At 38.7% G+C, this 17,023-nt stretch overlaps 1 long non-coding RNA gene across 1 annotated transcript in view; it reads right to left on the reverse strand.

The window, feature by feature from the left end:
- Positions 1–438: 438 nt before the first annotated feature.
- The window catches only part of LOC110219311 (uncharacterized), a 57,476-nt gene continuing 40,891 nt past the window's right edge, over positions 439–17,023 (reverse strand). The window contains exons 3-5 of the long non-coding RNA XR_002327572.2: positions 15,560–15,619; positions 11,408–11,579; positions 439–3,075 (exon numbers count right to left, since the gene is read on the reverse strand). This is a non-coding gene — a long non-coding RNA (uncharacterized LOC110219311). The remainder of the gene's footprint in view (positions 3,076–11,407; positions 11,580–15,559; positions 15,620–17,023) is intronic.

Raw genomic sequence — 17,023 nt, forward strand, 5'->3', positions numbered from 1 at the left:
AAATCTGCTGGGGTGGTGCAATGTTTTTCAGAAGCCAAGAGCGATCACTTGACTACTGAATCCCCAGGATACCTTCCAGTCACTCCAGCATGACCAGGTGTCTTGCCAGTGTCTCCAGGGAGCCCGGCGTCCAGACAATTGGCCCCTGCCCTGATGGGAAAATAACTTTGTTAAACAACCATTCATTACAGTTTAAAAGATACATGTAAGACAACAGAAGTGGCAGTGTAATTAGTGAAATGATGGAAAAAAATATGTAAGGCACTCAAATGTAATTACAATCTTCTTAGATGCCCATAGGATGTTCCTATATGTCTCTTTATTTACACAGGATATAAAACAACAGTTGGTATTTATATAGGAACTTCTTGCTCCAAATGCTTTACAAACATTCCCTTCCTATTTCTTCCAACAGCCTCAGGAAACAAGTAAGAAGAGTGTTTGTCCAGACTTTATTGTTGGGAAAACTAATGGGTTGTTTAGGGTGCCTAGTTACAGAGCACAGAGAGTGGGCCCTCAGATGAGAGTCTTACAAACGCCTTCTCAGAAGTCACTTATTTGCAGCAATTCTATTTGGTCTACAAAGTTTGCATCCATCCTGCTCAGATTACTCAATCATATATCTCTCCACTTGTAACCAGCTTTACCTTTTCCTTTTGGGCCATGGAACCCAAGCATCTACCTAGAATTGATATCTACTTAAGACTGACCTCCATATTTCAGTATCTTTTAAAAAAATCCTTTATGCTTTTCCTTCTCTCATCAGAATCGTTTGCCACGATGTCTTCCCTTGTCATTAGTTCCCCTTTACAATAAACAAACAAAAAAAATCTGAGTAAAAATCAACTGCAGAAGCTGTTTTAGAGAGAACATTTGTCTTCTCTTTTCCAAGCTAAACATCCTCAATTCTTTTTAAGTAAGTACCTAGGGAAGGGACAACTGAACCATCTAGGTCCACATCCCACGGAAGAGAAACAAACAAAAAGTCACTTGACTTCCCCCTAAAAAATGAGGGACTGGAGATTTCTAGAATAACTCAGCAGATATCATCTAGCTACTCAGACTTCTCATACAGAAAAGACGAATTTAAAAAAGTATTCATTACCACTGCCTGAAGCATCATCAAGCTAAACTTTGCTACCCAAGACCCTAACTATGATCACAGAGAGACAGAATTATATGATACACTCATAAAGAGGGTTATGGAAACCGTCTCTCTGGATACAAACTGGGCAAGATCCTTTCATGTACAGAGGACAATCAAGACGCCACATCCCTGCTGCCTCGATGTAGCACCTCCGAGATACTTTCCACCAATACTCAGCTATGAAAAGTGCAAAAGAAAATTCAAAGGGACCAATAGTGGCAATATATGTACAAAAAGGTTTAAGACTGGAAATTTCTAATCACCTCTGAAATATGTGTGTGGGTTGACAGGTAGAAACCACAGACAGACTCGTTGAGGTCACTACCAGATTGTGCACAATGCCAAGCTAAAACCTCAAGGACAGACAAGACCAAATTTAAAACCTAAGAAATACAAAGACTTGAAAACCCAGCTGGAAAAGGTTGTGGGTAAACCAGGGGTATAAAGATGGATAATAGAGGCCAAGGTGAAGACTGAGGACCCCTTCCCAATTCAGGGTCTCATGGGCAGCATTTCTAACTACTTCAGATGAGTGAAACACTGGAATAACGAATGTCCAAATTGTCCCCTCTTGAGCACAAATGAACCAAGCTCACCAGTATTGGGACAGTAAAAAGAAGTCTAGTGCTTAGACTCAGAGGACCTGGGTTCAAATCCTTCTTCTATACTTACTACTCAGATAATCTTAGGCAGGTTACATAACCTCCCCAGTGCTGTTTCCTCCTGTAAATTGAAGGGGTTGGATTGGCTTCAGAGATTCCTTCCAGTTCTCCTTCCACAAGCCTAAGATCCTACATCTGCTACTTTTGTTTTCTTTTTTACCACACGTGCAGACACAATGTCGATTTCACACTTTGTACCCTGCCCTATTACCTGTGAGCAGTAAACCAGAAGTTTTCCTGCCTATTAATAGGAAAACTTATTGCTTCTTAATGAAAACAAGATCAACACACTCCACTAATCCTAAATCCATTCTGCAAAAGGACAGATTTTCTTCTGTTCCTTTTACAGAGGAAACAATTCAGGCAGTGATCGTCTCCATTGCTCCTGGTGCTTCACCCTGTTTCTCAGCAATTATCAGTTTCTATAAGGCCACTCACCTCTAACCATTCCTTCCTCCCAAGCCCAACTTCCCCATCAACCTTTTAGGTCACGACCTCTTCTGCTGTCTTGGTTGTGCGATCTAATGTACCCCAGATGGAGTCCCACATAACGTCCCTGCTAGACAGACTTACTCTACCACACGAAGTTCCTCCCTTCCTCATCTCCAACCTCCCCCGCCCCCAGCAAAGTAGCAAGTCTTTCTGCTGTTGATCTCTCTTTTTGATCAACCACTGCTACGGGGGTCAGACTGTTTAAGACAGAGCTGAGCTCTATCCCTAAGCCACTGCCCAGAAGCCCTCAGCATCTACTGTAACAAGGGGCACGTTCACAGTTGTTCTTTCTGGTTATGGTGAACCATGTGGGAATTTTTAGGCCTAATTCTGACCATGTGCTGGCTTAGGGCTGGGAGAACTTGTTTCTTTGGTATGAGATGTGGCAAGTTCTGAATCATGCACTGGTTCTTTCCTTGTCTTGTGATATGGCTGGAAGCAAGGGTGCTGTATCTTTGGAGGCCAGATGATGATGATGGTGATGATGATGATGATGATGATGATGATGGTGATGATGATGTCTATCCATGGTGCGTGAGACTTCCAATGAGAGGTGAGGAAACACTAGTCTTTTTGTATCCCAGAATCATGGTGACTATGCCCATATGGCAACTAGTTTGGGGGGAAAGAATCAATTGGGCAAAGTTGTACCTTCATCTTGCCTGCTTTTTCTTTCTTTATGTTTCCTTTCTTAAGTAGCTGACTGAGCAGCAATTTTGAGATGACCATGTCCAGGCTTAAGAATGATCTTGTAGGTTAGAGATACCAAGACATCTGCAAATGTGGAAACAAAAGTATCCATTAGAAGAGTGGTGATGATGTCCACTGTGGGGATAGAGGAGGAGATGGAGAGAAAGCTTCTGCATTAAAGAGAATGACCATCAACAACATGTCTAGCTTACCAGAAAACATATATCAGAGTGGTACAGAGCCATGGTAAACTGTAAAATGCTAAATTAGCAGTCCTACAAACTGAAACATCAGCCTTCTAGTAGGTTATAGTTATAAGTTAATTTATTGGACAATAATAACAGCTGGCATTTATGTAATGCTTTAATATAATGTAATAAAGTCCCTATAACATAATGTAATAGAATAATATAAATATAATATAGAATATATTTAATATAATAATTTAATATGATATAGTCCCTATAAAAGAGTCATTGCTAGTACAAGATATAGCCTTCCCTTGCATCTGTCATCACAACCTTCCCATTGTTTTGGTCAAGAAGGCAAATTGTAAAGATTGGCAGTTTGGTTAAGGCCAAGTAACTAAGTAGTACAACCCACATTTATATGTACCTAACTCTGCCACCATTCTTCAGTCAGCCAATAAACATTTATTAAGCACCTACTCTGTGCCAGTCCCTGAGCAAAGCACTGGGACTGGAAATATATAAAAGAAAGACAGTCCCTGCCTTCAAGGAGCTTATAATCTGTTTGGGTAAGATAGTGCACAAAAGGAAACTGAAAGGCAGGGAGTATGATGGAGAAATCTAAAGGCATGCAGATGGATAGGAAAAGAAGAGATGGATGGCCGAGCCCCATCCTTAAATGGAGGTTCTGGGAGGATCTCCTACCCTCCACATCAGAAGGAGGGTGCCTTTATTCCACCAGCAGCCACATAGACAGCCTCCTGATTCCCCCACAGTGTCTGCATTCGTAGCTAACCACTGTGCTTCATCATCTTGTACATGTTGGCAAGGAAAGAATGCAGAAAATTCCAAAGATTAGTTGGTATGCCCCAACTTGCATCTCTTGCAGAGACCCACAACCTACCCTACATTCAAGCTCCTAATGTGGGCAAAGCTTTAAATGTAAGGCCAGCATCCAGCTCCCTGAAAAAAGGCCTATTCCTTAGCCTATCAATGGACCTCATTCAGATGCCAAAATATGCAGGGTACAAATATATCTTAGTAAGGTATGCTTGTTTTCTAGGTGAGTAGAAGCCTATTCATGTAAGAAAGTCAATTCCTTCACAGTAACAAAGAAGTGGTTAAATCATCTATCCCCATCTGGAGAATTCCAGAATCCCCCTATAGTGACTGAAGAACACATTTCACAGGAAAAATCATTCAACACCAGCCAAGATTCTAAAATGTGAATTGTTTCCATCGCCCTTGCTATCTTCAAAGTGTAGCAGCAGTATGAAGACAGAATGGAATACTTAAAAACAAATTTGCCAAAACGTGTGAAGATACAGGCCTAATCTAAAAAAATACCATTACCCCAGCCCCCTATATCAAGGGCCATGTCCTCAAGAACACGTGGACTTAGCCTTTATGACATCCCAGAAGGCCGGGCCATAAGATTTTTGTCATCTTTGCTATTGGCTGATTTTATTTGGTTCACAGCAACATGATAACATACTGTAGAAAAGAAATGTAAAACAGAAAGGTTTTACATCCCCAGGTCTAGGTAACATTCCGACAGAGCTCAACCAGGAACCTCACCACTATTTAAATATGGGAGATTGGGTGTGTATGAATATCCGCTAGAGAAAACTAGCCTTCAAGTCTAGGTGGAAAGGCCCACATTAGATATTTCTCAAATTAAGCTGACTGGCATCGACTTCTAGATACATGCTTCAAAGTGTTAAAAGAACCATCCTATCAACTGAATGCCATTTAATCTAGTGTACAAGGAGGGGGCCTAGACATAGGCAAGCTCTAAGGACTGCACGGTAGAAAATGGCCTCAGCTAAAGACCTTAAACTCATCCTGAAGAAGAATAACACAGGTCCCAAGAGCCTGGAAGAAGCTGATTTCTGAGGGTCAGCTAAGGTCCTTTTCCATGGGATCATGTAGGTATAAAGAAAAGGCCATGAAAAGTTGAAAATTGCCTGATAAAACAAACCTAATGTCACAGGGACAAGCGTTTTCTTTGAACTATGCATACTGCTTCCACTTGGGAAAGGTCTACCATAGCACTCCAGATGGTATGGTAACCAATTGCAAAAAATTTCCTTTGGTATTTGGAGTTGGTTATCCAATTTGGGAGGCAGTTAGGTCACTCAGTGGATAGAGTGCTGAGCAGAGTCAGGAAGACCAGACTTCAAATACAGCCTCAGACACTCACTACCTGTGTGATCCTGGGCAAGTCATTTAACCTCTGTTTGTCTTAATCCTAGTGGAGAAGGAAATGGTAACCACTCCAGTATCTTTACCAAGAAAACCCTGTGGACAGTTTTGATGTGGACCATATGTCCACAGGGTCTCAAAGACTTGGACACAACTGAATGACTGACCAATAACAACTCAAAATCTTGGGCTGGGCAAAGAGACTTGCTTAAGTACTGACTAATCAGCCTAATCACACTTGTTGCTTATGTAATTCTACTGTAAATAATTTCCTGAGTAAGATGACACATAAACAAGTTTGATGGGATAATAGGCAAAGCTGAGAGATGGTTAATGCTGTTTCTATTCAAACAAGAAGCCAAATGTATCCCTAAAATGGCAATAGGGGGTTGACACAAATTGAGTTATGTCCGAAGAAGGAATTGTGGAAAATATTTTAGGAAAAAAGACATTTTAGAAAAACACTGAAGGTCAATACCTGACTGCATGTCCCCTGTGCCTCCTTATAAGGAAAGTATAATGAATCAGCCAACCCACTCACTGTTCTCTTTTCTCTAGCACCATATGTATTTATCCAATTCAGCAATAAGAGACTCTCTCTATACAGGGAGAGATTTTTCCATGTGTAGAAAAGCAACTGAGTGCTTGATAAATGCCTGGGTTATAATTTCTGACTTAAATACAACCAACAAAATAACTATTTCTGATAAAATGTTCAACATTCCACACCCAAGATCTCCCATCTTTTTAAGGAAAGGAAATTAATTTATTTCCTTTTTTTCTCCAGGGCCAAGATAGCAATTAATCTGAGTTCAGCAATGCTTCAGTGTTCTTTTCATTCACATTACTGTAGTCATTGTGTATATTGTCCTCTTGGTTCCACTTTTTTCTCTCTGCACAATTTTATTTGAATCTTCTCATATTTTATGAATTCCTCATATGTCATTTCTTCCAATGTAACAATACTCTATTATATTTTATACCAAAATTTATTGAGCCTTTTCCTAAATTTTGTTTCCCAGTTTTTCACATCACAAAGAGTGCTACTACCTGAATTTTGCTTCTGTGTCTTCATTTGCCAAATAAAAAAATAAAGACAAAAATTGTTCTCCTTAAAGAGGTTGTAAGAACTACATAACTCATAGTTGAAAGAGACCTTAGAAATCATCTAGTCCAACTCCTTCATTTTACAAAAGAGGAACTTAAGGCTCAAAGAAGGGAAGTAAATCTATCACATCACTGGGGTAAAAGGCTGTGGCATAATTTATTGGGATGTCTTAGATCACTATAAGGTGGGAGCATCATTCTTTTCATAATTATAAATATAATTATGTATTAATTGGTTAGATATGAAAATGACTCAGTCAAAGCTCAAGAATTTTCCTAGAGAAGTGCTGAGACTTTGGGAGACATGACCAACAAGATGATAAGAAACTAGACATCTTCACTGATCCTCATGGTCCTCTTTGAGACTTTGATTTCCTCTTTGACCATCTGATCCTCTCAAAATTCTCCAAAAAGTAACTATGCATACAAGAAATAAAGCCATTTTAGCTATCTTCATGGTCTAGAACACCAAGAACCTTAATGAGATAATAATTCACAGAACATTAATGGAAGAGAAGATAACTTTTTAATTACTACCTAGATCACTCATCACTCCTTCTCCCACTGCCCACTACATGGGCAAGGCTACACAAACTGACCTATAAGATTGCAACAGAACTCACCTTACCAGTCCTTCCTCCCAGTGGTTGTAGAAAATCAAAAGGAAAAAGTATATTCTGACTGGAATAGCAACATGGCAGCATTCTGTGCTATAATAGAACTCTATCAGAAAACTAAGGAACAGAGGGAAGCGAGAGAAGACAGAGCCCAGCATCTACCTAAGGCTAGTTCTACTCACCCAGAAGTCACTTGGAACAGAGACAAAGGCCAGTTAATTGCCCATCATGGGAGGAGGCTGAGACTGCTTGGAGGTCTAACTACAAGGTAAGCTCTATCAAAGGGGAAGGAGTCAAGAAAGGTGCAATCATGGAAAAAATAAGAGGGGAGGGAAAAGACATACATTATCAAGGGTCTCAGGAATAAGAAAACTAATTTAAAGACCTTGAATATGAGCAGATTCACCAAAAGGGAAGACATTAATAACATAAAGGAATATGGACTCCAGATCAGCAAAAAGAATCCAAGTACCTATGAATAAATATCTCAAGACCTAGGAAAATGATTCAATATCTGATGAGGCAGAGGAACCTATGGATTCCAAAGAAAGCATGAAACTATAACAGGATATTCCTTTTTAATAATATTTTTCCAATTACATGTAAAAAGAATTTTTAACATTCTTTTTTAAAAAATGTGAGTTCCAAATTCTCTCCCTCCCTCTCATCACTCACTCCTTCTTAAGATGGCAGACAATTTGATATAGGTTATACATGCATTGTCATGCAAAACATATTTCCATACTAATCATTATGAAGGATGACATGAGCCAAAAAAAGTAAAAAATAGTATGCTTTCATCTGCATTCAGACTCCATCAGTTCTTTACCCGGAAGTAGATAGCATTTCATATCATAAGTCCTTTGGAATTGTCCTAGATCATTGTATTTCTGAGAATAGCTAAGTCATTCACAGTTGATCATCATACAATATTGCTATTACTGTGTACACTATTGTACTGTACATTCATGGTTCTGCTTACTTCACTTTGCATCAGTTCATGTAAGTCTTTCCAGGTTTTGCTGAAAGCATCTTGCTCATCATTCTTATAACACAAAAGTATTCTATCACAATCATATGCCACAATTTGTTCAGCCATTCCCCAATTGATGGGCATCCCTTCAATTTCCAATTATTTGCCACCACAAAAGGAGATGCTATAAGTCTTTTTGTACATATAGGTCCTTTTCCATTTTTAAAAACATCTGTTTGATATACAGACCTTGTAATGCTAATGCTGGGTCAAATGGTATGCACAGTTTTATAGACCTTCCGGCATAGGTCCAAATTGCTCTCCAGAATGGTTGGATCAGTTCACAACTTCACCAGCAGTGTATTAGTGTCCCAATTTTTGTACATGCTCTCTAACACTTGTCATTTTCCTTTTCTGTCAGATTAGCCTATCTGATAGGTATGAGGTAGTAAAAGATATTATTGAATGGTTTAAAAGAGACTTTGTGAGACCTGAACTTAAGAATATTTAACATATGATATATCCATTTGTCATATTAGAAAAGATGGCAAAAATGGATAAAGAAAATTGTATAAAGGACTATTGGTGTGTACATACACTAACACGCTATTAGTGAAATTGTGAAGTGATATGACCATTGTAGAAAGATATTTGGAGGAGCAGTTAGGTGGCTCAGTGGATAGAGCTCCAGCCTTGAAGTCAGGAGGACCTGAGTTCAAATCTAGCCTCAGACAATTGACACTTACTAGCTGTGTGACCCTAGGTAAATCACTTAACCCCACTGCTTAGCCAAAAAAGGCAAAAAAAAAAAAAGATATTTGGAACTAGACATAAACAGTCACTGCTTTACTGTGCATACCCATTCACCACCAGAAGGTATATATGCCAAAAGGATAAATGAAAAAAGTAAAGGACCTATTTGTACAAAAATACTCATATCAGTCCTTTTGTTGTAGCAATGAACTGGAAATTAAGAGGCTATCCATTAAATTAAGAATGACCAAAGAAACGATGGTATGTGAATGTAAAGGAATATTATTGTTCCATAAGAAATTATGAAAATGATGGCTTTAGAAAAACCTGGGGAGACTATAAATTGAGGCAGAACCATGAAAACAAATTGTATAGTAACTACAGTATAATTTTAAAAAATCAACTTTGAAAGACAAAAGCTCTGATCAATATAATGACCAAGTGGAGTATCAAAGATGAAGCATGCTTTACACATCCTGACAGAGGGATGGTGGAATAAAGGTACAGAGAAAGAAAGTTTGAAAGCATGAAAGGAAGGAAGGAAGGAAGGAAGGAAGGAAGGAAGGAAGGAAGGAAGGAAGGAAGGAAGGAAGGAAGGAAGGAAGGAAGGAAGGAAGGAAGGAAGGAAGGAAGAAAAGAAAAGAAAGGGATGGGATCATGGGCACATGTAGGTTGGCATGAGCAAGAATAAAGGCAGTGGTGTGTTATTTAACAACTGGATTTCTGGGAAAAAATATATGCTTGGCATACTTTTAAGTTTAATCTGCATTATTAGTATTTTCTCTATCAGTTTCTTAAGTCTAGACAACCAATAAATCAAATCCTCATTTGTAGCATTTTCAGACATCAGAAGTGTGAATGCTCATACTGAATATGTAATAATCACCTCTCTAAAATAGTTTTGAGCTGGTTCCAGCAGACTGCTAGATAAGGATCATCTCATTATCTGTCACCTAAGAAGAGGAAAGAATGAGGGATAATGCCAAGGAAGGGGTTTTGAGATTAAGAGAAGGGGAGAAGAAAAAGTTCATGTGAATCACTTCAGTTTTCTCATTGAAGTAAGCAATGTGGTTTTCAGCTGAGAGGGTATAGGAAGAGAAGGTTTCAGAATTCAACCTTAGGCTTTTAATAGTACCCTGATCACTGGTAATGAAGTCTCTAATGACAAAGTGTTATTGTTGGAACATATCATGTTCACTAATAGAAGTATTATTGGCACATTATTTTGAGATCTTGATAGGGTTGAAAAATATCATGCAGAACTGGACAGCCTGAGAACTCCAACCTTGTTCTTCTTGTGCAATCTTTCTACAATGGCTTAATCTCTCTGGGCCACACCCAACAGAGAGAAGATTCTTCCAAGAGTCCTTGAGAAGGTTGCCTGACCCTGGAATCTGAGATGCTACAAAAGCAGAAAACGCTATAGTTATAATCTCTCCCACCCGTCATCACTAGAACTAGAAGTTCTAAACATTTGTTATGAATTGAATATTCAGGTCGGGCTCAAAACTTTCAGCACTGAAAATATATGTGTGTGTGTATGTATACATATATGTGTGTATCCATTACTTATAGATGTTATACTGCTAATTAATAGTCTTTTATGGTCATAACTCCTATCTCCACAATAGCCACTCCTTTTTTTAATATCTAGCCTGGATTTTCCTCTGCTGAGTCATACAGCTTTATGAGGACTTGCTCAGCAGGAATCTCCCTGGCCAGTGAGAAGGATATTGTGATAGTCTGGGGAAATTGAAAGTATTTTTTTTAATCCAATAAGCTATCTATGTTCCGCCCTCATTCTGTGCTGCTATCTGGAAGAAGTTATGGTTAGACATTTTCAATCTAGAAACATCCAGTTTCCTAGATAATTGGCATTGCCTAGCTCTAACATCAGAATCAGGGTAAGGAATAGTCACCAATCAGACAGACCTATAAAGGGACCCCACTCCTTCCCATTAAACACTTGGAACTTTTATGTACTAGGTAGTTTTTATATACAAGGTTGAAGTGGACCCAAGAAATCTGAGAGAGATTGGTGTAGCAATGCACCAAGTCCTAGAAGTCACTTCTTATGAGTTCCACCCTCCTTCCCTGTACTGGATCATGACTGAGGCTGTCTGGTGCCATCCCTGCTCATATCCTTTCCCTGCTCTTCCTCAACCATGTTTGAATCTATCAGTCCCAGCCCCAGTGTGGGGAAAGTGGGCAAGTCTAAGGGATGCCCTAAAAATATCACATTGCAGTGGAGCATCAATTGCCCCAGTTACCTTCTCTTAATGCTCCTGTCTTCATGCCTCTTTGGGTATTTCCAGGTAAAACAAATGGATATCCTTTAAACCAGTCAAATGTAAAAGTCTACTGCTTTCAGCATTGTGCTGCCCAGGCTAATCACAACGGAAACTACAAACAAAAAGATGAGATTGGAGGCACCAGCTTGACCTCTTGAACTTTCCTAGAATAGAGACCTTCCATTTAGAAAAAAAAAAGAGTGAAAAGTGAGGGAGAGAGATAGAAGAATACGTTAGAAAATTTTTTTTAGATGAGGTCTTTCATGATCTAGAGTAACTTACCAGTGTGACCACTTATTTTTTTCTTTTGGTGAGGCAATTGGGGTTAAGTGACTTGCCTAGAGTCACACAGCTACGAAGTATCATGTGTCTGAGGCCAGATCTGAACTCAGGTCCTCCTGATTCCAGGGCTGGTGCACTATCCACTGTGCCACCTAGCTGCCACCAACACTTCCTAAAATAATAGGAGACAGTTTAGGTGAGATCTTTTACACACACACACACACACACTTTCATTGCTTTCCTTTCTGGATTTTCTTCCCCCTCCCCTGAGGAATTATTTTGATTGTATTGGGGTAAGGGAGGGAATTTTAAATAACAAAGAAGAAACAGAAACACAGACAGAAGGGGATAGAGATAGCAAAAGAAAGAAAGAGAAAACTAGAGAGACAGATACACAGAAACGAAGGATAAGAGAGAATTACATATGTTAGCCAGGTAAGAAAAGCACAATTGTCTTTGTTTTTTGATCACACTAGTTACATAATTGAAGATTGGACAATTTGCAAAGATCCAGCTCCCACCATAAAGGCTAGCCTCATGTTCTTAGTGAATGAAAAAGACAAAAAATATTAAATGTGTTCAAACTGGGAATCAATATGGGCTTTGTCCCACATCTGTCTGGAGTGAAACGGTGACAAGGCAGGTTATCGGAGAGTGTCAAACATCTCTGAGCCCACTTTCTTCTTCCACCCTCATAGATATCTCTCCTTTTTCCCAGTCATCTCTTGGCAATCTGCCTCTCTTTGCTTCCCTCTATTTTTGACATTCCTTGTTCACTGTTCTTCTTCCACCTACCTATTTCTCCTCCTCTGTAGACTTGCTTTCCTTTCCTTGCTTTTACCCTAAGTTGCCTAATGTTCTAGGACTGGATGATCTCACTCAAAGAGGCTGAAGAGATTTTCTGGGGCCCAGACCACCAGGCAGAGTGTCCTGAGGCTTAGCCCAAGCACACTCCCATTAAAAATATGAAAGTTAAGGTTACATCACTTTCAAACTTCTAGGTCAACAGTTTCTAAACTGTATTCCTATTATCTCAAGTATTTAATAGAATGTGAATAGAACTTCCCTAAGAATATTTCAATCCTAGCAATATTTCCCCCAAAAAAAAATTAACTATGGGGGGAGGTGGGGACAAGATGGCAGAATACAGGCAGCAACTACTTGAACTCTCCTAACATTCCCCTCCAAACAACTTAAAATAACCCCTCAAATAAAATTTTGAAGCTGAAGAGCCAACAAAAGATCAGAGTGAGACATTTTTTCAGCCTGAGACAATATAGCAGGTCAGCAGAAGAGGTCTGTGACATCGGGGTGGGAGCTGGCCAGAGGCATGATAGAAACCCCGTGAGGGAGGGGAGAGCCTTGGAGGTGGCTATAAACAAAATCTCAAAGAAAAATGCTAACTAAACACAAGCCCAACAAAAATTCCTAGAAAAGTTAAAGAGAGAAGAATACTAGTAGAGGAAAACTTGGGAAAAGAGAGTGATGCAAGAAAATTATGAAAAGAGAATAACAACTTGGTGAAAAAGGTACAAAAAAATTTTGGAAGAAAATAACACCTTAAAAAACAGAATTGGAATATGGTAAAAGACGCACAAAAATTCACTGAAGAAAAGAACTCCTTAAAAAACGGAATTGGCCGCATAGTAAAAGAGGTAAAAAATCTCATTGAAGAAAATAATTCCTTTAACATTAGAATTTGGCAACTGGAAGGTAATGACTCCATGAGACATCAAAAAGCGCTAAAACAAAGTCAAAAGAATGAAAAAATAGAAGAAAATGTGAAGCATCTCATTGGAAAAACAAGTGACCTAGAAAATAGATCAAGGAGAGATAATTTTAATATTATTGCACTACATGAAAGCCGTGATTTTTCAAAAGGAGGTTGGATATCATATTTCAAGAAATTATCAAGGAAAGGGGCAGCTAGGTGGCACAGTGGATAAAGCACGGACCTGGACTCAGGAGGACCTGAGTTCAAATCCGGCCTCAGACACACAACACTTACTAGCTGTGTGACCCTGGGCAAGTCACTCAACCCCATTGCCTAGCCCCCCCAAAAAAAGGGGGGATTATTAAGGAAAACTGTGACCAATATCTTAGATCCAGATGGTAAAATAGAAATTGAAAGAATCTACCAATCACCTCCTGAAAGAAAGCCCAAATTGAAAACTTCCAGAAACATTATAGCCAAATTCCAGAACTCCAAGATCAAGGAGAACATATTGCAAGCAGCCAGAAAGAAGCAATTTAAATATCATGGAGCCACAGTCAGGATCACACGAAATTTAGCAGCTACCATATTAAAGAATCAGAGGGTTTGGAACATGATATTCCAGAGGCAAAGGAGCTAGGATTACATCCAAGAATAACCCACCCAGCAAAACTGAGTATAATTCTTCAGGGGGATAAAATAGACATTCAGTGAAATACAGGACTGGTAATGATTCTCATAGGTGAGCAATCAAAGAGGGAGTTGAGTCATGACAATTCTGCAATGTTAATCCAAAACTATATTTTAACATAGAATATCTTTGTTCAAGATTCCCATGAGCGTTACTTTGGAGAGAGTCATGACAAAGGCTTGGGGCAACTATGCTAATGTGTGCATCTCTCTCTCTCTCCCATCTACAAATGGCTTGGATATTAGACTGATGTTAGATTAATTTGTTTCTGGCAGATTTATGGCTAAAATGAAGAGCTCAGTATTAATATTTTCTTCAACACCCCATTGCCATGTGAGTTCTTTCATCTTGAGCCCCCTTTCCCTTGGACTCTGTATGTATTTGTGTGAGAGTATGTACCAGGCTTTGGCAGGAGGGAAGAATGGTTTTTGTACCAACTGTTCTTACTATGATATCTGAGTAAATACTCCTTTCTAAAAGCTAATTAACTCTGGTTACTTAATTGATATAGACTAGATAAGTGATTTGGGGGATCACACTAAATAGGCGTTCCTGAGTATTAGTATTAAGAACCCACAACCTGTTACTAAAGGGAAAAGTTGTAGTCACCATGTGGGAACCAACCTATAAAATGCAAGTGGAAATTTAAAGGTAGCCCAAACCCTGTGCTGTGTATATCAAATCTAATTAAAATAAGCACGGAAGGCAATACTGAGTATAAAACTGAAATACAGAAAGGAAACTTTCCAATCAATTCAACAAGCACTTAATAAACATCTCTTCTAATTGGAAATCGAAGGGATGCCCATCAATTGGGGAATGGCTAAACAAGCTGTGGTATATGATTGTAATGAAATATTATTGTGCTATAAGAAATGACAAACAGTGATTTCAGAAAAAACCTGGAAAGACTTACATGAACTGATGCAAAGTGAAGTGAGCAGAACCAGGAGAATGCTATACACAGCAACAGCAACATTGTTTGGTGAATGACTTAGCTATTCTCAGCAACACAATGATTCAAGACAATCCCAAAGGACTGCCAATGAAATATACTATCTGCTTCCAGAGAAAAAAAAGTGATATTGTTTGAATACAGACTGAAGCATGTTATTTTTTCACTTTTTTCTTTCATTCTTTTTCTTTTATTTGACTCTTCTTGTACAAAATGACTAATATGGCAATGTTTTACATGATTGCACATGTATAACCTTTATCTGATTGCTTACCATCTCAGGGAGGGGAGGAGGGATAGAATTTGGAACACAAAACTTAAAAAAAAAAGTTTAAAAATTATGTTAAAAATATTAAAAATTTTAAAAATTGTTTTAACAAGTAATTGGATGTGTATGTATGTGTATGTGTGCATATATGTGTGTGTATGTGTATATATGTGTATTTGTGTGTGTATTCTTTAAAAATCTCCTCTGTATCAAGTACTCTGCTGCATGCTAGGGAAACACAGACAAAAACAAGACCCTGACTGAAATGAATCCCTGACTCTTCAATGAGTTCACATTCTACTGGGAGCCTGGGGCTTAGGGTTAGGGGGCTGGGGAAAGAGGTGGGAGGGGATAGATGTACAGATATAAGTAAATACAAAATAAAAACAAAGAGATTTTGGAGTTAGCACTAAGAACCAGAGGAATGAGCAAAAGCCTCTTGTAGAAAGGGGCACTTGAGAGATGAAGAAAGCTAGAGTGAGCTTTAGGGATGAATGTATAATCATAAAAAAAGATGTGCTTACCTGGCAACCCACATCAGCTCCTTAGTCATTGTGGTGGCAAAGAGGGGCATCATGGGTTACCTATATAAATATTTGTAAGAGCCTCAGTTCCTTTATATGTTCCCTTCTCCCACCAGTTGCCTTCCTAAATCCAATGTTTGTTGACATTGGAGTAGCTCTCAATTTTCTAAAATATAGGACATGAGAGGATTGCCTTGATATGCTGTAAATGAAAGACAGCTCTCTCCCTGCCCCTTGCCTTCTTGGGAGAGCCTGAACTATTCCTCAATTTAAAACAAAACAAAACAAAACCTGGATTGGAGAGATTCTTGCTCTCAGACTGCTCTGCCAGTTAGGGACCTAAGGCCCTTATGTCTCCTAGAAGAGCTTGACTTCATGCATGATAAGTAACTTCATGGTACAATATATAAAGTTCAGAGCCAGAGGATGTGAATTCAAATCTTGGTTCTGCAACTTTCTACCTATGGCTTTGGCCAAATGACTTACTTGTTTTAAGTTTCCTCATCTGTAAAATTGGGGGGGGGGTGTTAGACTAGACAATATCTAAGGTACCTTCCAGTTCTGATGGTACAATTCCATTAAATGAAAAATGAAGCTTAAAAATAATTTGAAGGCTCAGGTCAGCATTGTCAATAAGTCCCAGGCTGATATCTCATTTCCAAACCAGTGCAAAATATGAATCCTCAAAGTAATGACTGGAACATTTTCTGGGACCTGATAAAGGCCTCTTGAGCCTCTAACTTTAAATTCTGTTATAAACAAAGAGGAACAGATGAATTTTTAAACTTCATCTTTATATCTTTTAAAAATAAAGTTCTATTGATATGTTTTGCTTTTATGTCACCTACATTTACCAATGTATTCCCTTCCTTATCCCTTCCAAAGAGTAATCCCTTCCACAACAAAAAGGGGGATGGGTCAGGGAACAATTCAGTAGAACTAACATGTCAGCCAACTTTGACATTTCACATGGTATTCCAAATTCATAACCCTCTGCACTTCAAAGTAAGGGGGAAGGCACCTTCTCATATCTCTTTTTTGGAGTCACACTTTCATAGCTCTCATTTTTAATTATTTTGCCATTCTTTCCATTTATATTGTTGTAGTCATCGTGTTTATTTCACTTTATACCGTGTCTCCCTATTTTTCTGCACATATTATTCATGGTTTCTTAAAGTGCAACTACATTCTTATAGTTATAATACAATTATATTGTTATTGTTTCTTACTATTACATTAATATACCACAATTTGCTTAGCAATTCCCAGTCAATGGATATCTGCTTTGTTTTTAGTCTTTTGTTACAATGAAAAGTGCTGCTATAAATATTTGGGTGTATAGAGGGCCTTTCTCTTTTTCTCTGACCTCCATGGGGCATATAAAGGCCTGGCAGTAGGACCTCTGGGTCATAAGGTTAAGTTACTTTTTTAGCTTTCCACATGGCTTTCCAGAAAATAGTTGGA

This window comes from Phascolarctos cinereus, unplaced genomic scaffold, assembly GCF_003287225.1.
Source record: "Phascolarctos cinereus isolate Bilbo 61053 unplaced genomic scaffold, phaCin_HiC Scaffold_5;HRSCAF=322, whole genome shotgun sequence".
Lineage (NCBI taxonomy): Eukaryota > Metazoa > Chordata > Mammalia > Diprotodontia > Phascolarctidae > Phascolarctos > Phascolarctos cinereus.